The sequence below is a fragment of the Typopeltis vanoorti genome, chromosome 20 (genome assembly GCF_054136105.1).
Source record: "Typopeltis vanoorti isolate ZY-2024b chromosome 20, IOZ_Tvanoo_1.0, whole genome shotgun sequence".
NCBI lineage: Eukaryota > Metazoa > Arthropoda > Arachnida > Uropygi > Thelyphonidae > Typopeltis > Typopeltis vanoorti.
The window spans coordinates 52,398,422-52,420,167 of NC_143568.1; the positions used below are offsets into that span (position 1 = coordinate 52,398,422).

General features: G+C 33.7%; 1 long non-coding RNA gene across 1 annotated transcript in view; it reads right to left on the reverse strand.

Annotated features, from left to right (window-relative positions):
- LOC150095435 (uncharacterized) overlaps positions 1 to 21,746 on the reverse strand; it is a 66,814-nt gene that overhangs the window by 11,067 nt on the left and 34,001 nt on the right. The window lies entirely within an intron of this gene.

Genomic DNA, 21,746 nt, shown 5'->3' on the forward strand with positions numbered 1-21,746 from the left:
CAAATTTTAGAGTAACACGTAAGCCAACCAACAACAGATCTAGGTTTAATTGCTGTCATAATGAATGACCATACTCAACAATAACAATCTTTAAAAAATCTACTAATTTATGAAAACTTCACATTATTTCTGGAATCCTACTATCATTGGAAAAGGTTACCTAATATGGAACCTCGTATTAAAAATTAAGCATAACGTGAGGCAAAAATATCCAGATTTGTATCATACAATAAATGAGTGCTATTAGTGGGAAAATATGATTATTTTATATTTAGATATTACGCATCTAGTTATGGATTACTTGCCGTTTCGCAAGGTAATAGTTGGTCTCACACTAAGGGATACGTTTGCATTAATAGTACTTTTAACTGTTCTCTGGTGCTACGCCAATTAAGTTCAAACTATAGTTAGAATAGTTAACATCTTTTTCTGATTAAGAATATTTTTCTTACTCAAATGTTTCTTTTCCACAAGGAATATCACTCTTCATATTGCAAACGGAAATTCAATGAAGCAGTTAAGATTAGAGTCAAACCAAGATTGAGTTTTCTACTACATCCATAAATTCATTGATTTTTATTATCAAATAGCTTTTTTCCACTATAACGTTTTATCCAGTATTTCTAGTATAATTGTTTCCAGTAATTAAAACTATAAAAACTGAACAGTTGAGTACGGATTTAAATACAATACTTACAAATAAATACAATACAATACAAAATGTACAATACTTTCCATTGATTCACCATTTACTCATATTTCATAATCTTGTAGAAGGCTTCCACATTAGAGGTCCATTAAAATCCAGATATATCGCTAATACTATTTTTATTAGAAAATGGCCAAAAGATAAGTGCTTGACGATCACGGATAAAATAAACAGGATTTCGGATAGACAAAATGAAAAAAAAAGTAATGATCAACGTTTTTCTACTGACAAAGTTTTGAAATCAGTAGATGCGTATTACGATGAAAACTAAAATAGTTATTCTTTCTTTAGCAACAACTGTTCGGACTAAAAGTGTTCAGTTCAGGCCGATCAAATCTCTCAATTTCTATCGTCCAAAATTCTTCCTTCATGAGCACTGTTCCAGTTCTATTTTCTCTTTTCTAGATCTCCTGTTATCTGGTGTCTTCACTTTTTCCGCTGCCTTCCTCTTTGTCTCTTCCATACAAATTTCAATTCATTAATTCTTCTTGGTATTCTCTCTGAGTTCATTCTCATTAGATATCAAAACCACTTTCAGGGAGAGCTCATTAGCATTTCTTCAACAGTTTTAGCCCTAAATTATTCCTATTGTTGACATTTCTTATTCTAGCTTTTCTTGTTTTTGCCAACATGGTCCTCGAAACTTTCACTTCCATAGCTTGTATTCGCATGTCTCTGTTTTGTTAGTCTTCATGACTCTGTTGCATAAATCAAAATGGGCAAAAAGTAATGGAAGTGAAAGTTTCGAGGACTAAAGAACAATTTGAAGTGATGTCCCAGTCCCACTTAAGCTTGCACTTAAGTGGGACTCACTATCCCAAAGTAGACTACTTGCACTGTTTAAAAACAAGTTTCATCTCGTGAAATCGTCCTCATTATTTCCTGGTCTAAACTTCCATCACTAGAAAGTATCATTCTCAGAAATTTGAAGTTTTCACTGTTGAAATCTTGCTGTTGAGTCTAACATCGTGATACCACTAAAATAGTTATTTTGTGAAATTCTATGAAAGACATTAGCGATGTTACAATTATCATGTTATTTCACAAATCTGCAAGTGGAGCTAATGAAGTCTTGATTTGGTAAAATTCTAAGAGAATTTATAATTAAAATCTTATTTTTAATTTTTAAATATTTATTTTTAAAAAATGTAAATTTAAAAGTTTTAATATTTAAAATTAAAAAGGTGATACATAATAAGGTGAATCATAAATAGCGTATTGATTATCCGGAGACTTGCTCATATTTCTTTGACATAAACGTATGAATTATTTAAAAAAAAGAACAATGAGCGAGTTGGAAAAGACCTTTTACAAAGATTCATTGTCTAACGTTTTAACCAAAACAAGCAAAAATTCTATTGTTAATTACAAAAATAGAAATAAACCAAACTATGGAATTTAAACCCACTGCTTTTGTTATTCTTCAGTGAAGACATGGAAAATAATGATGCAGAGCAAAACTCGTAATTTTATTCTAATCATCAAATCCCCCTTCTCATTAACGACAAAACGCTTTTTTACTTTCGACCACACCTCCACTCCTTGATGGGTATACTTGTGAACTGGAATGAAACATCCCATTCATATAAAGAGCTTCACTTACCAGCTGACGTCGCTGTTAACACAGTGACGTAAGCGACGACTATTGGTCATTCTAGTCAGGATCAAAGCACACAGAAGGAATCAAGAGGTTCCTATCAAAAAGATTACTTCAAGGATTTTCTTATGGTAGCCAGAAGGATGAATGTAACTGAAATAAAGAAAGAAAGAAAACGCTCCATTCTGCACTAAGAAACACCACGTATCCGTTTCAATACTATGCATGCATTCACGATTTTCTTAACAGCTGTAGTTCCGAGGAATCACCGTAAAGGATGCATAGAATCCTTGTTAGATAAAAAGCTTATGCTATTCAGAAACATTTCCAAGGTAAGTTTCTTCGAGACTTAAAGGAGCACTAAAAATGCATGAATACCTTCTGAATGAAAACTATCGTAGTAACGCTTACTCGCTTCCTAACGGCGTCTTTCTCAGTTATTTTATGATCGAAGTAATGCAACTGTAGGTGCTGTCCGGCTCACGCAAGAGGGTGCCGCGCGCAACGGGTGATAGCGATCGATATAACACTAACGAGTGAAGGTGAAGCTTTAGATCTGCATAGCTATTTACCGGGAGTTGGTGCACACTTAACTTGGTCTTTCCCCCCGGAAAACACAAATGTAAAAAGAATACTAATGGATCGTGTAGATAGTTTGATTGTTTGAAGTGTACGAATTTAAGAAACTGAAACTTTATCATGAGAAACGCTTTGTAAAACAGCATTAAACATATACCAGATTAGCCAAACTTAGATAAAAAAAAATGCAACGCCTCCGCACCACAGTTGGTAACAGACAATGACCTTCGTTTTGAATGAGCTACGTTCATATTCTGTCCAGGATTCGAAGAACTTTTCATAACGACTTTGCATTTGAGGGGGGGGGGGATTGGTTTATAAGAAAGTGTTAGTATGCTTCCAGAATTTGTTTGTCATTCCGTAAACTTGACAGAGGTCATACGCAATTAACACACACAGAGGTCTCTGGAATTTGAATTAAGCACCCTATTATTAACAGCATTCCATATTTTATCCGTGGAAGACACTGTCCTTTTGCTAAAAGTGTTTATCATAATCGGAATTACGAGAAACAAACGTTTTTCTGACTTCGCACATTTTGATACATTTGCTGATACAAACAATTTTATTCTTAATCTTTTAATTTGAAATAAAAAAACGACTAGAATTACGAGATACTTGATGATATTAAACGAAATAGAAATGGGTATTTGAAAATAATGCCTAAAATTCGGTCTCATTTTCTATCGTAGTCAATTCCTTTTATATATTCTGTCCTCTATTTTCACAATTTACCAGGTTACTTTGCTTTTAGTAACTCACAAAAGGCACTGATTTGATACAAATTCTGAAATCTCTGGTATCTGAGATTTATATTAAAATGTTATTTGTAATCATCGTAAAATGTTTATTGGAAGTATTTGTTTCGAAAATTACTTTTTAAGAATTCATGAAAGCGAAAGCCATGTTGTTACACAGCATGTTTACTTTAATGTGACCTCATAAATTCACTGGACATCACCAGATGTCGTGTGGCTACCCGTCCCTCTTGTAATATGCGCTACGAATTATTGCAAGTCGGTCCTATTGTAAGCTTTTCTTGGGTCTGCAACTCTAATTATCAGTCACTCCAGACACACCATCCATTCATCTCGTTGAGAATATACCATTTTCTCTTTTTCCAAGAACATTACCCTCTAGTTATCTTGCCATTCGTTTTTTTGTCTTCAACGTACTTTAGACGGAAAGAATGGACAAGTGTCTTATTGTAACTAAATAATCGATTAACATATTTTAAATTAAAATGCATGTAATATTCTGTCCAATTTCCAAACAGTTCCCCAGTTATTTATCTTTCAAAGGACAAATAAGAAAATAAATGCTCCATTTTATTATTATAACTTTCAGTTGTTTCTTAAAAGAAATTTAATATAAATATCAAACTTTAACCTAGCATTTCCTCATTGAATTGAGAATTATATAAAAAAAAAGAAAAGAAAATGCATGCAGAGAAATATCACTGATAGCAAAAGACAAGAATATTCTGCCTATTATTCATAGTATTCTATTGACGATATTACTCACTGAGTTTAAGAGAGCAGTGATTCATCTTCTGTTTCCCAATGCAGCCATGGGTATCATGAATGTTTTTAGAGAGACTAATTTCTTGGCACAGATTAGATACTCTCCATACTGGAATCCTGAAAGGGGGGGGGGGTTAAGAAGTTCCATGTTTGGTTCTAGAAGGTCTGGTTTCCTGATTATGCAAACCTTAGGCAACTAAAGATACTAAATGTGGTTGGTTTTGTTTTGCAAATTTTTTCTGCATGAGGTTCACGTAAATATAAATAAATGAAATATTCTGATTGGATTAGGCAGTTAAAGCAGTCGTGTGTTTTCTTCAGTTTCCATGGTAAGTGATTAACGACGATGATGTTTAGTTGCAGAGATCTGGGTTCAAATCAGGTCTAGGTCGCCGAGAAGGGATTTGTAACTGAAGGTGAGTTAATCCCAGAACCTGCCAGGGAAAACTTCATTAATAAACAATAATGCACCGGACTCACAGCATTAGCTGCTGCTTCGGCGGTAATCCAAATAAGAATAACAACATCGCTTATTTTCTTAAGTTGTTTTGAGACAAGCCCTATAAACTCAAGAAACTTTACAAACTCATCCAGAGCAGGCTTTTACAAACACCTATGTTCACGGTGGGACTTGTACCCACGACCTGTTGGTTGGGGAGCGGGTATGGTATCCGCTCGGCTAATCAAGCCAGCCGGATGCGTAGACTCCCTTCATTTATGCTTTCTTTTTAATGTCTAATTGTTAATATCAATAAAAATAATGGAGAAGGTGCCGAAATACTATGGAGAAAAATATGTAGTACACAACTTTCTATTTTTTTTTACCTATTATTATAAAAATATGTATAAGTGTAAAAAGAAAGAAAGAAAGAACATAATCTTTAATTCATAATGAGTTGGGTAAAATTACCTACTAATATGATATAGTAGAGAGAAGATTAAACCTTAACGGGAAATCATTAATAAAAATTGAAAAGAATAAACTGAGATATTGCCTCAAGTCTAAACTATTTTTTTTCAGTATTAATCTCAGCCAGAATGATGAGACAATCCTTGTTTAATTGAAGGGGACAGGGCGGACATTAATTGAAGCTTTCGTAACTTCTGACCGTGCTTTGTTTAGAGATTAGCTTCATCTATCACTGAAAAGAAAAAAAATCTCATTTCATGTACAGAATAAAAATGCGTTTCCTTCTTGATTTTTCAAATATTTAATGAAACCGCAAAACGGTCCAGCAGATAAGGCAAGAAATTTCCCGACCACATTATCGCTGTCCCTTCTTTGTCCGCGCTACACCGAAAGCCATAATCGTATTTTATTTAAGCATTTAAATATTTGAATCAGCAACATCAGTGTGCGTTTTCCCCTAACATAAAGTAAAATGGATGTTTGAATTTATCAGCTTCAGTTCTTAATTACTGCACTTAACTCTAAACAAGACCAGTGGTCCCCCATTCTGCCTCTAGAAAACGAACAGAACACGTAAATCTTGGTAGGTATACATTTCATAGAACAGCCCTCCTTCTGCTCTTTCGTTTACTTGGTTCGGTAGCGGTAATAAAAAGGCGCGCGTGCAAACATTCAGATAAGACCGAATGTTTACTGTAGTTGAATGTCATTTAAACTGCTGGGGAACATGAACACGTAAATAAAAAATGATACGACTGCCAAATGGATCATAAAAGGACGTTTATACAGTTTTCGCCGTCACTGATGATATTTCTAGAGAATCCTTGGTAGAATTACGTTTCCAATGATTCTATATCATTGCATTCGAAATCCATTAGTTGCTTGTTTACGAGTAGCATCAGGAGACATTCTCATTCACAAAAGACTATGGATTTTATGCTTAATTATATCAATTCAAATACAGATGCAAGAATAAAACAAAACTGCAGGAAAATTACCTTTAAATAAATAAATGCAGAATAATGAATGGTTTAATGATTAAGGCATAAAAATGTCCAAGTAATTAATAAAAAAACCTCATGAAACAGCGAGATTCAATTTCAAATCATCTCACAATCAGCATATTTTCATATGTGGTCTTCTGGAACTTCAGAACGATATAATGTAAATTAAAATTGGGAAGGCTACACATATCCTAACAAATATCCATGTACGCACGCACACACACATATATAACAAAAGAAAATCCAATTTTATTAAACTCATTCAAATCAGTGCACCATTGTTGTATGCATGTATGATCGAATAATAGTCAAAGCGAATTTAATGATTTTATTGGCGCAAAAGAAACCTTAAATGGAAGTATTATAAAACTGTAGTCCAAAGCAACTGTCGATTGTTCTACTTTAGCATTACTGAGGGAATCAGTGTAGTGTAGTGTAGCATAGATGCGACATTAGTTATTCGGATGGAAGGAACTGCATTTGAATTCTTCTGTAGGATGTAAGAAATCATCTTGTGATAATTCCATCGGCAGTAGAGCGAGTTATGTATTTGAATACGTAACTCACTCTACTGTTGATGTAAATGACAAAGTGGCTGTAATCAAAACCCGAGAACTTCAGTTAATATAACATTCATTCATTCTAACGAAATGTCTTCTTTCTATTGTTTGGATAATATTCAATATGAGAAAACCAAGAAAGAGATTGGCAGCGAAAGAGATTCTAATGTGTTGCTGTAGTGTGAAGAAAATCGTATCCATTGTTATTCCCTTCAGTTCTCGTTGTTTGGACTAAATTCAATACAGTATGCTAACATGTTTATCTTGGTTTTTTGAAGGACCTGAAATTAAACTGAACTGTTTATCCTTTCTTCTAGTTACACTAAACCATATATAAGCTAACATCATCTGTACTGAGAAGCTAGATGTTTTAGTCGTTTCTTTCTTGCAGCTGTTAGCTTTATCGTGCAGAAAGATCTTATTCGCTGTTGACCTCTCAGACTGGCCGGATTTTAATGAATTTCCTTGGCCCCGTTGGATTTTATGACCAAACTGTGTTTTATAGTTCTCAAAGTGATCTAATTTTGCCTCTCGTGCTAACGGACGCTTGGTTGGTTATGTTCTTTCTCGTCACCTTGTGGGTCATAACTTACCGAGCAAAGCATCAAACCCCTCGAGGTCACGAAACTGAAAAATGTTCCGGAGAACGAACTGTGATTGTGATGTGGGTGGAAATAGGAACGCGATATTGAATTGCTGTATTCAGTGTTGATACCTTTACATCTTACCCGCTTTTACTGGTGCTAGTAAGAGCACCGTGGATGAATAAAGGGGATCTAGCAGATAAGATAAAGACATGACGCTACAAAAGAAGAACTTAGGGGAAAAACATTTTTTATACCTTAAGCAGCATCACAGGTAACAATTGTCGCTGTGGATGGATGGGGTGCGCATGGATTTCAAGAATAAAATTCTCTTTCTATTCTAGCTTTATTTCATTCCATTGTTTGTCTCTCACATAGCGCAGTATTAACCCACTGTGCCGACACGCTTCACATACTTTGTTCTATTTTAAATTCAAACCCGTTCCTCTGTATCACAATGAACTTCGATGATGTCTTTTGGAAAGATCTTGGTTCCAATTCCTCTACGAAGCATCAGAAATTTTATTATCAGTTAAATTATCTGGTTTATGAATTATTGTAGTTAAGCTTTAAAAATAATTTCACGCATGGCACTAAGCATGAAGCAGGAGTTGGTTTCCTTCTTAATAAAATTGCTAGAAAGGCACTCTCAGGCTACAAACTAGTCAATGAACGAATCATACCATCAAGATTTCAAGCAAAACGATTTAATATATCAATAGTCCAGATATATGCACCCACACCTGACAGCACAGATTAGGATGTTTGTTGACTTATTTTACAAAGATCTGACAGAGATAATAGAAACAGTACCAAAGCAAGATGTACTAATTATTGAAAGAGACTGGAATGAACGAGGTGAAAAATGTTAGAATTTGCTCTGGACCACGATATGATGATCTGTAACACAATATTCCAGCAAAAGGAGTGTGGAAAATGGACGTGGCGATCAAATGATAGGAAAATCAAGAACATGATTGATATGATTATGATTAAAAGAAGATGGATAACATCGGTACAGTAGCGTCGAACTCTTTAAGGAGCGGATATAGACTCGGATCATAGTTTAGTGGTTGCAAACATCAAGTTGAAATTAAAAAAGAAAATATAAACCCCATCATCAGAAACGAAGAGAGCAAGAACAAGTGAAGCAGAAATAGGACGAAGGTGCAGAACAGTGTTAGAGGAGAAAAATAAAAGTGTGGACGAAGAAAAAAATTTGGATCTAAGAGTGAAAGGAGTAATGAAGACGATAGAAGATGAAGTTGAAGAAACAGTACCAGAAGAAGAGAAGATCAAGAAGAAATGGATTAGACAAGAAACACTGAAGTTAGTACAGGAGAAAAGAATGTTGAAGATAAGAAGGAATACATCAGAACAAATAGAGGAGCAATATAGAAGAAAGTGAATGGGTGAAAAAAATCAGTAAGCCGACTGCTTAAAAATCTGATTTTTATCCTCAGAGGAAAAATTATATTTTCTTGTGCAAAGATCGACTGACTGTTCATTCGGTTGAAAAATGCCTATTAATTGATCGTTTAATTAGTCACTGGAATAAAACATCGAACAGCATCGAATGCAGACAGGACTCCATAAAGTTATTACAACTTTATAAGCCGCGCCACGTAATAGTAAGCGAATCAAAAGTAACGTTGCATAAGCTACTATATAGTGGGGTCACATAAATATCTTTTCTCACATGAAAGGAGCTGATGAGATAGAACTTTTTTTGTTTATTAGTTTCATGAAAAGTCTTGTTTCTTCACAATCAAGAAATTGTTGCATAAACTAATTCGTGTTCATCTGCGAACTGCAGATAACCGCGTGCTTGTCATATTTAACTAGAAAAGACTAGAGTTGCTGTGGAATCATCCGTTGTTTTAAGTTGTACTGCTCACGATGTTTGATCATTTCAGTTGTTTCTTTCAATGCTCCTGAGAAAAATTTGTAAACACTGTTGAACATTTTGGTTTCCTGCTAGTCCTGATTTGTGTTTCCTTTCGTTCTCCACGTCCTTTGAGTTCAGATTGTCGTAATTCTCTTTATCTACCTCTCTGTCCCATGTATCACAAACCATAGGTACAGTTGATTTTGTAGACGCCAGGTTTTTTGAGAGGTTGATGGGAAGGTTTCGTGAGATTACAAATCTTGTCGAGAGGCAGAAAACCTTTATATTTTGTCTCGGAAATCGACGTAGAATTTTGTTGATTAATGCTTTCTTGTAAAACCCCAACGGTTTAAAAAGAGTATTCAGAAGGGGCGGGGGGGAAATCCTCGATAAAATGCCTTGGTATAAGGGCAGTTTCATTCCTAAATGACAGAAGAATGATAATACAGATGTTCAGATCTGCATCAAGGAATGCCTCACTTTTTACTGTTTAAAAAGTTGGATAGAAAATAAAGTGAATTTGAAACAAAAAAAAGTTTGTTATACGAAGAAAACTATATAAATCCCTTCAATAATTTAATAAGTGCTGTAACAGTTGGCAAGTGTTTAGTTTATGTTCCTGTTGATATAATTGAATGCAATATTCTTGTTATAACAGTCTGAAAGTTTGTTCAGTTTCCATGAGAGTTTTCAGTTCTCATCTCCATTAAGAGATGAGATCGTAAACATCGATTCGTTGGTGCGAGACACCTAAACTTATATTTAGGTAAATGTCACAGAGTTAAATGCTTGAATAGACTGAATATATAGATTCGGAAAAATCTTTGATATACTTCAGTGTGTTAGAAAGAGACAAAGAGAGAAAATAGAATTTGGAATTTTATCCAGACATCGACTGACGATTTGCCGGCTCGGTTACAACTCAAATGATCTCTGAAATCGCTGACAATCTTTGCAACTGTTCACCTCAGATGACGGCTTCCGCAACAGCAGATGTCCTCTTGCTATCCATTAGAAATTTAAATAGGAAATAGAAAAAAAATAATAGAAAATAGAAAAAAATATATTTGTACGCATAAATAGTTTCGCCTTCTTAAATTATTTCAGTGGGCGTGGAACGTGAAAAGAGAAATATAAAAAAATCATACATTACAAGAGCTATATACGGACTGCAGACATCTGAGGGCGTTCTGGATGTCACAGTATTATTGTTGAGCAAGTTCGCGTGAGCATGATCTCTGGTATGCGAAAGTTGGATAGCTGGGAGTGATAATCAGAGAGGTTATAACATAGTGTTGTACTGTTATACAATTTCTGTTGATTCGATAATCCTTCTCTCCAGCTCATGAGCATTAGAAGTGATTTGCATTTTTAGATCAGAATTTTCTCGATATAGACCAACTCAAGAATGAAAGAAAAAAAGCAGACTTTTTTTTTTCCTTTTTTCATCATAGTGAATTTAGAACATCGAAGTATTCTTTCCAGCTAATCGTCAGCGGTGCACTAAAGCCATGGTTACATGTCGTAAGGCTTCGACTGATGTCAGGGGAAGGAATGAACATCTTGTGGTTGAACAAATACAAGAATAAGTCTACTTGAGGAAAATTGATTGATCTTAAATGTCCTTCCGGGTTCCTTTAATTGTGTTAAACTTCCAAAATGCTGAATCAAAGTTTTTAAAGATTTCGAAGTTATGTGAGTAATACTGGGTGGCAATTCTGTTTTATTCTTCACTTGGATTTCTATAAATTTATTGTGTTCTTATTTAATGTGCTGAAGTCAGCTTCTGTGCTTATTCTTATATAGCTGAAAATAACGTTGTTTCTTCAGTTTTTATGCTGTTAAGTTATGAAACCACTCATCTTCTTTCAATTTAGTTCTATTTTCTGTCTGAATATTTCCATTTATTCATCACTTTGTAGCTGAGGTGCTTATTTATAATTTTATCAATTTTATCAATTAATTTTATAACTACAAGATTAAACACATAAAAATATATCATTCATCATCATGCATATCAAGGATTTAGGCCTAGCATGGCCTGTTCCGATCTTAGAAGTCATCGTTGAATCGTTTAAGAGGGCGTCCTGGTTTTCTTTTTCCTAATGGCTTGTACTTTAAGGCTTGTTTTGGTAATCTTTCTGTTTTCATTCTTTGAACGTGTTCCATCCATTTATGTTTATATTTTAATTTTTTCTATTACTGGTTTTTGGTTTAATTCTTTCATAATTTCTTCATTTCTTTTGTGATCAAATAGGGTATACTTTGCAGTTTTTCTCATAAACTTCATTTCTGCTGTTGTTAATCTTTGTTTGTCTTTTTGTTTTATTGTCCAGATTTCACTTCCATACATTAAGACTGGTAGGGCTAATGTATTGTATACTTTTAGCCTGGTTTGTTTTTGAACTAGGTTTGGTTTAAATATAGAGTTAATTACACCTATTATTTTTAAATATTTTGCAATTTTTATTTATATCTTTTTCATTTTAATATGTGATCGTACATCCTAGGAAGTTAAATGAATTCACCTCTTCTGAGATCTTATCTATTACTCTTTTAGTTCTTGCTGGATCTTGTTCTTTAAAGGCCATAGGTTTGGGTTTTTCTGTTGATATCATCATACCATAGTCTTTGGATATCTCATTTAGATCTAAAATAGCTTTCTGTAATTTATCTTCAGAATTTGTAATTATTATTTGGTCGTCGGCAAAGAGGAGAGTGTTTAAGTTAACTGTAGGAGAAAGTTTAATTCCTTCATGGAAATTTTTATTCTATTTTATTATTATTTCATTTAGGTAAATATTAAAAAGAGTTGCTGAGAGGGGGCATCCCTGTCGGACCCCTTGGTTTATCTCTCTCGTGTATGATAGCTCGTGATTTAATCTTATTTGTATTTGATAATTTTCATTTATACTTGTGATAGCTTTAAGATATTATTTAGTATTTGTCTTTCTTTTAATATGTTATATAATATGTTTCTTTTAACTTTATCAAATGCTTTTTCAAAGTCAAAAAATGCAATATGTGTTTCTAAATTGTATTCTCTTCTTTTCTCTATTATTAATTTTAGGGAAAAGGTCGGGTCTATACATGATTGTCCTTTTCTAAATCCATTCTCTACTTCTAAAATAAAGTTTTCGGAATATTTCATTAGTTTGATATTTAAGATTCTGCTATATATTTTGTAACAGGAATTTAGTATACTGATACCTCTATAGTTTTTAAGGTCATCTCTATTACTCGTTTTAAAGATAGGAATCACAATCGCTTTTTTCCATTCTATTGGGGAGATACCAGTTGAATAAATTTTATTTAGAAATAATAAGAGTCTTTCTTTGAATCTAGTTCCTGCATATTTGTATAGTTCTGAACCTAGTTTATCTTCTCCAGGTGATTTTTCGTTTCTTTTTTCTTTCAGGCTGATTTCTAATTCTTCTTTACTTATTTCCTTTTCATTTTCGTTAATTGTTTGCCAGTTGTCTTTTTTAAAATATTTGTCTGTCCACAATTCTGTATAGTAATTTAGAAATTCTTCTAATTTCAATTCAGTGTTTAATTTTATGTTTTCTTTGGTATCTGCATTTAAGTGTTTCAAAATTTTATATATCTTATTTTATATAAATCATGTTCTAAATTAGAAACAAATTTGTTCCATGATTCTCTGTCTTTTTCTGACTTCTCTTTTAGCTGTGGCTCTTATTCTTTTATATTCTATTTCATCGTCTAATCTTTTACTGCTTAACCCTTTGTGATAGGCTTCTTTTATCGTTTTGATTATTTCTTTCATTGTATCATCCCAGATCTTCAATTTTTTCCTTTTATTGAATTTTTTTGTCTTTCCTAAGCTTTCATTTGCTGCTGCATTTAGCATCATTTTTATATTAAGCCATTCTATTTCTATTTCTTCATTTTGTTTTATTTTGCCTAGATATTGGTTAATTCTCTGTTCATATAGCCATTGTACATTTGTGTCATTCAAGAGTCCAGTTTTATAAACAAATGTTTCAATTTTTCTTTCTGTTCTTGTTACTTGTAGCCATTTAGGTGGTAATCTTAATTTTATTTTAACAAGGAGTGGTCACTGCTTATTTCATATCCTCTGTGAACTCTAACATCTAGTGAAAATTTGATGTCTTTTCATTTAGTATAAAGTAATCTAATATTGATTTCCATCCTCCTGCTGCCCAAGTATATTTATGTATCTCTTTATGTTTATAGAGGGAATTCATTATTTTTAGGTTATTATAAACTACAAAGTCAATCAAATTTTTTACCATTCCTGTTTAGAGTATGTTCTTCGTGTATTCCTATATTATTATTAAGTTTCGTGTTTCCAATTCTTCCATTTAAGTCTCCTGCTAAAATTATGTAAATCATTTTTATTTATTTTATTATATATGTTTTGTAACTGATTATAAAAATCAATATTGTCTTGTTCTCTTCCCTCTTCTGGGGCATATAAACCAATTATTGTTAAATAGCCTCTTAATTTTATTCTAGCTTCTATTATTCTTTCATTCCATAATTTATAATGTTTTAACTGTTTTGAAAGGGAGTTATGAATCCAAATCATGACTCCTGCTTGTGCTCTTTGGTCTCTGTCAACTCCACAGTATATCACATTAAATTTTTCAGTTCTCATGGTTCCTATTAATTTCTTTTTTGTTTCAGTGATTACTGCTATTTTAAAATTTCTTTGATTTAATAATTGGTCTAATTCTATTTCTTTATATGCTATTCCTCTTACATTCCAGTTTGCTATGTGTATTATATTTTGTCATTTCCATTTTTGTTTTACCTTTTCCATTCCAGGGTCGTTTCCTATAGATTCAATCCGATTATCTTTTTCTGTCAGCTTACTAGTAGAATTATGTTCTCCATGTCAGGGGACTAGCCTGACGATGGAATAGTTCAGTGGTAGGGCTGCTACGTTAAGGCTTCTGAACTAGCCTTCTTCCGAATTTAAACCTATAGGAGGAATACGATAAATTGAAGGGGGAAAGAGTAGATTACAGAAGAATTATAGTAAAGTTTATAGAGAGGGCATAGTTGTAAGGCCCGAAATGAAAAGACTGCCATGGCCCTCGAGTACTCTAATAGCATAGGGGGGTCATAAAATAAAAAGAGTTGGCTGATAAGGCCTTATAGGAAAGATTAAAGTGGGTCTTCCTCAAAGTAGTAGAAGGAGAGGATAGATCCAGCTAGGGGTCCATGGGAGTGCCGCTTCCCTTACAATCAAGATGATTGCCCCTTATGGCCCTGTTAGTCCACGAATCCTTATTCAGTATATTCGGACCATCCCACCATATACGCGCACGCACGCATGCACACACACACACACACACACACACACACACACACACACACACACACACACACACACACACACACACACACACACACACACACATGCACGCGCGCACACACACACACACACACACACACATGGTGGGCTCCCCTATCCGGCACCCAGGGGACGCGCTCTCTAGGGGTTACAGGGTTCCCCCCGAGAGATAAAAATATATAATATATATAATATATATTATATAATTTATATTATATAATTATATTTATATAGATATAAATTTTAAATATATATATATATATATATAATGTTCATAATCATTTTTGTTTTAATTCCATCAAAAAATACTTCGTGGACGGATTTCATCTTTTACTAGCGAATCATTACAACATTAGTTGTAATACTTCACTTACAATAATTACAATTACAATATGATTCAATTACAATAGTTGTAATAATTTTTCCTGTGCATTTTCTATAATCACTACATTAAATAATTAATGGTAACTTTGCTCCCTAGATGGCAGCACCACTTCGGATAATGTTTACAGATCAACATGCATTTCGAGATAGCTGTTAATATAAAATCATTTGTCGTTATATATAACCAGTGGTGAGCTATGGAAATTTTAACAAAGGGCTCACATCGTCGAGAGGGAAAAAAATGCCGTATTTCACACAAAAACTTTTATTAATACAGCTTGTGTACAAATTCCAATCAAAAAGTATGAGAGGACGATCAACCTCTAAAGGCTATCATTTTCAAACAAATATTTAATGATCTAAACATTAAATATTTGCACACAATCTACTGTATTAATTATCTTACATAAGAAAAACATTTTTAATCTATCAAAATATAATAAGAATGAAATCTTTTATAAAACATTTTATTGGCTGCTGGTTTTACCATACGATTGGATACAAGAATGGAGAAGGGTAAAGATAGCGCATGCGCTTATTTTATTTTCAAACTTGGGCGCATTCGTTATAGAGGAGTTGAAATAATAATTCCAAATGATCTATACACTGACGAGTAGACTAATTTTTGTTAGGGTACCGTATGGGTTTGTCGCTTAATATGGTTAAAAAAAAACATTTTTTTTTTAAATAAATAAAAAAAAGTAAACAAGAAGACCAAGGGACTCGCAAATTTGAGAAAAAATTAACAAATGGCTCGCGCGAGCCTCTTATAGCTCATCACTGTATACAATTAACAGTCATCAGAACGCAATGGTTTTTTTAGTACCTAAAGAAAAGATTCGTGGTGAGATTCCACATGAGATTCACGTGAGTATTTTGACACCACCACGTGAGATTCGTAATGGTGTCAAAAGTAATATTGCGTGAAATTAATTTTTATGTATGAATCATATCGGTATTGACGGAAAGATCAATGCAAACAGTAAAGACATCGCGAAAGCACAGGGCTTGCGTCCTAATAGAGAAGTTCAAATATGAAATTGCGCGCTTCACAAGCATTTCATTATGTAAATCAGTCATGGTTCAATATTTGCGCTTCGTTTGAGCGAAATCCGTTTAATATTTGAGGACCCTGTGTGGCTTATAGCCTAAAGCGAAGTTAGCTGCTTTCTTATAAGTTCATGTACTTCTTCCCTCCACGAAACTGTGGTTTCTCAAGGTGGACTATTATCTTATCTAATTTCATTTTGCAAGTGTTTTACAACACCTGCAAAACATCGCCCAACTGCCTCAGTTTCTTTGTCTGATTTATTTTAATTAACTGTTTCAAATTCTTGAAATGCACAGATATTCCAATAGTAAACATGTAGATTTTTATTTTGAATACTTGGAATTCAAGAGAACCCTGTTCACGGAGTGTGCAGAAAAAATCTTCGTAAGATTTTCTCTGGACACTATTTTCTCTGCAAAAAAGTATGTTTTTAACAAAACTAATTTAATGGATAAAAAAATCTTTAACTGTTTAATCTAGCTTTTTTCTCTTATGCTTTCATTCAATCTTCTTCGTTCAACTACTATACCTTTGATGCACATAGTGATAAACATCTCTCAAAGCATTTCTGGCGAGTGTGAACTACTTGGTGATTGATGCCGTGTTATTCACATGTCACTGTAATCCAGCGGCTAAAATATAATACTGTTACCTCTTCGATAATATAATTCCTGCATGGGAATATTCTCGCGGCCTAACGATATCATTTACAAAATATCCATAAAGAACAGCTATGTTGATTTCTGTCTGATGCATTCGAAACATAATAACGTTGTGAGTTGTTATTTAATTTCATTCGCTGTCTTCTAAGTTCTCTTCATGAGCACAACAGATAATAGATTCATAACGCGAGGATAATTGTACACTTCTGAAACTAATCTAAGTCATAGGTACAGATATCGTATAGCTTAATAGGGCTATAAACATCAGCTGGCCTACATAATTTCGATTGTGCCTTGGTATCTTGTTTCAATTATTCATCAATAGAACCAGCTGAAATGTGCTACTGAACCAAGTGCCGCAAGTCATTTTCATTGCTTGTGGTGTCACCAGCAAGTCTGAGAGATCGCAAAATATAGATATTGGTGCAGTGTTGATCTGCTCTAAGGAGAAACTCGAACTTTTCGACTGTAATGACCTGTATAGTTACATTGGAATCATATTAACGCGATTGAGGCATAGAACTGAAATGCGCCATGGAATTGCTGCTGAATCAGCTAAGTCTGTGAAGTCAGACTACTACCTGTTTGTATAGCTTTGAACTGCGTGTGTTCTTTTGGCCAGTTTACCTGTTTTGTTTGAACGACCCGAATTTCTGTGAAGATCCGCTAGCCACATCCATATGATACTGGTTGAAGTTCTTAATTGGTAATGTGTAATACGCAGATTTGGTAAAAACGCTTAGGTATATATCACATGTTTTTGCCCATCCATCCTCTGACTTAGTAGATCTTATTGAAATTGATATCAAAGATTAATGAACTAAATTTTGGTTCAAAATCTTGCCACTTTAGTAGCAAAATTATTTCAAACAAAAATATATGTTATGAATAATAAACAATTGCAGCCCATAAACCAAATCGAAGTTGTTGGCAAATTTAATAACAGCTCAATGTTATTTTTGTCAATTTATTGGTGAACTAACCTGGAAAGAAATGGCTCTTCAACGTAAATTTGTTGTGTGAGCAGGAGGCGGGAATAAGAGAAGCTGTTAACAATACCACTGTGATCACCCATAAAAGCAAAAATAAAAAGCGTTTTCACTGTCAAAGATAAATTGAACGTTGGATTTGAACAAGGCTTCGGTCACGTGCTTAAATACAGCGCCCTTGCTTCCTTGCTTCCCATCAGAGTGGCGGTGATTTTTAAAAAGGAGTGGGACGATTACTCGAGTGGAATTTGCTTTGTTTATTCCTTCAAATACATTTGTAAGGCTTAGGGGAAATGAGAAAACACTTCCATGTGCCATTTGTTGTCTCCCAGTGTGCCTGTAGAAGAAGCTCATATTACTCTAAAATGCATTTTGCTCTTATGAGAACATTTATTACTCCTCTCACATTTACGTGGAATCACCAGCATTTTCCTACATGCGATCATTTTCTCAAAGTGAACAACATCAAACGGTGCTTAAAGAAATATGATCCTCCCATTTTCTTTTACAAAATATAAAAATAAATCAACTAACTTTTTTTTTTGGAAATGAGAACGTTATACTCAACAAACAAATATGTTTGTTTTACCCCCCCCCCCCGAACTGGAAAATACGGAAAAGTGCACACGGAGAGAGAGAGAGAGAGAGACAGTGAGACAACCTTCGAAATGATTCATAACTTTTCATGATATACAGGCGCCCAAGTTTCCATACCTGAAACAAGCTACCTTATCAAAAGGGCATTGAATCTTACTTCCAAATCGGTTCTGTTATTTATCTTTGTATGTAGGAGTCAAAGTAGCGGTTCTTTAGTAATTAGTAAAGCCTAGTTTCAAATTTTCAGGATCTAAGCGGTAAATAAATATTTAAAAATAAAAATATTCATTTTTCTTTTAAATTTATTTCCTCCATAATTTCCTCTATGGAGGAAATAATGCAGGAAATTTCCTCCATAATTTTCATTATGGAGGAAATAAAGATGTATATAATTATAAATAAGCAGATTTTTAAATTAAAAAGTAAACGTGATTATAAATTTAATTAATAAAGGAAATAATAATACATATACACATGAATTGTGCGTACTGAGTACGCACAGTTCTTTTAGTCCAAATTGACTTTTCTTCTGGGAGAGGGGAGGTCGCCATATTCTGCATTCATCTCTTATCGACAGCAGTGACTAAGCTGTCAGTGATTTCATAGATATTAGGGGAGATAATATGGCAAAGTGTTCTCATTTTGTCGTCCTAACAAGTATATATTATGTGAGTTTCTTGATCGTTTTTTTTTTATTGAGCAGGGGATTTGAAAACTCAAATTTCTGGAGGGAAAAATCCTACTTGCCAATATCAGCGGTCGACGAACTCACTAATCAACTGGGGAAAAAAGGAGAAAGAAAAAAAGTCATGGAAAAAAGTTCTAGTCGGAAGTATTTCATCTCCATATCGGTCACTTCGGAAACTTTCTAAAAAACATTCAGGAAAATTTCCAAAAATATAACGCTGCCAGTCTAGTGAAATCCTTGATCAAAAGCATTACGTGTCAAATAGAGCTGGCATATTTCGTCGTCTTTTAAGAAGTGCAGTAGATGAGCAACTCTTGATGCCATTTGGAACCCAGTAAACTGAACTCTATTGAAAAGTTTAGTTTCAAAGTCGAATTGTTTCGCTACGAATGTAAAATAATAATGGATATTGATATAATTTATTTTAATAGGTTTCGAACAATATTTTTATAAATAGGTTTGCTGTGTTTTATTGTTTTGAACTACTGCAAAAGCAATTAATGCTATGAAAGTAGTGTGTCGTCTCTTAATCGCAAGTGTTCTTCTTGACAGTTTTCCCTCTAATGCTAAATGAAAAACTCGATTTTCCTGGTTGGAAAACCAACTGTATCACTGCCATATGCAATGGGCTAGCTTACCTTCAGCTGAAAAGGCGCTTATAAAAGCTTTTCGTGTGCAGGCGGTGTTCAACCTTGATCTGTCGTGAGAATGATGTAAATAATAAACAAATTACGCTTGAAATAAACAGAAATTAACAATTGCTAAATACTATATCCATATATTGATTACTGAAAAAACAACGTGAATATGTATGATGATATGTACAAAAAGGCCAAAAAAAAAAAAAAACTAAATTCAAATGATAGACATTCTTTATTCAAAATCAGACTGATTATCCCCCTCCCCCAACCGAAAAAAAAAAGTATTTGACGACTATTCTCTAGTCATAACTGATATGTAAGGTGGATCATCGTTTTTTCTGGAACACGAATTTATCCGGAAGTGAGTGATAAAGTGATGCCAGTTCTTTCCGAAATGTCTCAGTCATATCCACATACTGCTCGCATGTGATGGTGACATTATGGTCCATAGACCTCTTAAGAAAATTGTTATCCAAAAACATCTTCTTGAAGTGAAGGTCTTTCTGTAATGAGGTGGTTACTCCCACTCAGAAGATTGAGCCTAGAACAAAAAAAATCTGTACTCTTCTCATTTCAGTAAGCAGTTTGTCAGCCATTGCTTTCTTTCTTTCTTTTCTTTTCTTTTCTTTTTTTTTCTTTTTTTTTCTTCTAGTTTCTCCTCATCAGAGAGAACTTCTGCTTGGTCTATACGGGCATTTATTAATTTCGGACAAGGTCTTCCTGGGCGTTTCCTCTGGCGATTCCAAGTATCTGACTTTTTTTTTTTAACTGACCATTTTGAGTTGTATTTTACAGATGTTCGTATCATTTCGACAACGCCTGTTCGCTTTCTTGGTCTATCTTGAGTGGTTTGGAGAATCATCACATTTTGAATCATGATTAACGATATTGCTAAACAGAACTTGTCCTCCGCGTTTTGTAATGCGAATTTACGGGGAGTTTTATTAGTTTGGACCGCACAAAACAGGTCATTTAAAGTCATGAAAGATATATACCGAAAGTAATTTTCGACACAGAAAACACGACGTTTATTTTTCGATCAGACTCACCCTGCACGTGGTTCTTAATTCACTGATGAGTTTAAAGAACAAACGAATAAAATAGCAGAAATTTTATTTGTTATATTTGTTTAATTATAATTAGCAAATATTTGTTAATTAACATTAACAAATATTTACACACGCATTTGGAAGTGCGGGTGCAAATATTTTTTAATGTTAATGTCAGTGTTGAATGAAAATTCATTCGCAAATATCAAATACTAATCATTGGGCATCATCTTTCTAATTTGTTTCTGTTCAACATCTATGCGCTCAGAACTCCTTGTCAGGAATGTTTACGAGTCCAGTAAAGACATTTTCTTTTACATTACTTAGTTTCAGTAAAAAGAGTAGAAATTATGCTTGTTACTTAATCATTGAAATAAACAGCAATTAACAATTGCTAAATACTATGTCCATATATTGATTATTGAAAAAAAAAAAAACATGAATATGTAAAGACCAAAAAAACTAAATTCAAATGATAGACATTCTTTATTCAAAATCAGACTGATCATCCTCCTCCTCCCAACCAACCTCCTGCGGAGGTCGCGGTCGAAAAATGCAGCGTAGGTCGCGTGTATCTGAGAGATGCATTCATTACTAGTATGTGCTAAAATGCGATAAAACTTTAAAAAACAAACACTGCAAATATAATACGTGACGGTTTATTTATTTTCAGTTACAATCTAGTAATTATTAAACAAACAAAAAAACAACAACAACTAAACCAATACTATACTGACATCGGAGTTCGCGGTATCTCTCAGATACAATTTACTATCAATTATCACTTTCAAATTCGACTCTATCATTCTCATCATCGGACTCGAATAACAAAATCGCTGAATCTCTTTAACATCTGATGGATTATCCAATCGATATATTTTCCCAGCCATTTTCAACGATAAATAAATAAATAAATAAAAACTAAACCAATGTTATACTGACATCTGAGGTCGCGGTATCTCTCAGATACAATTTACTATCAAATAT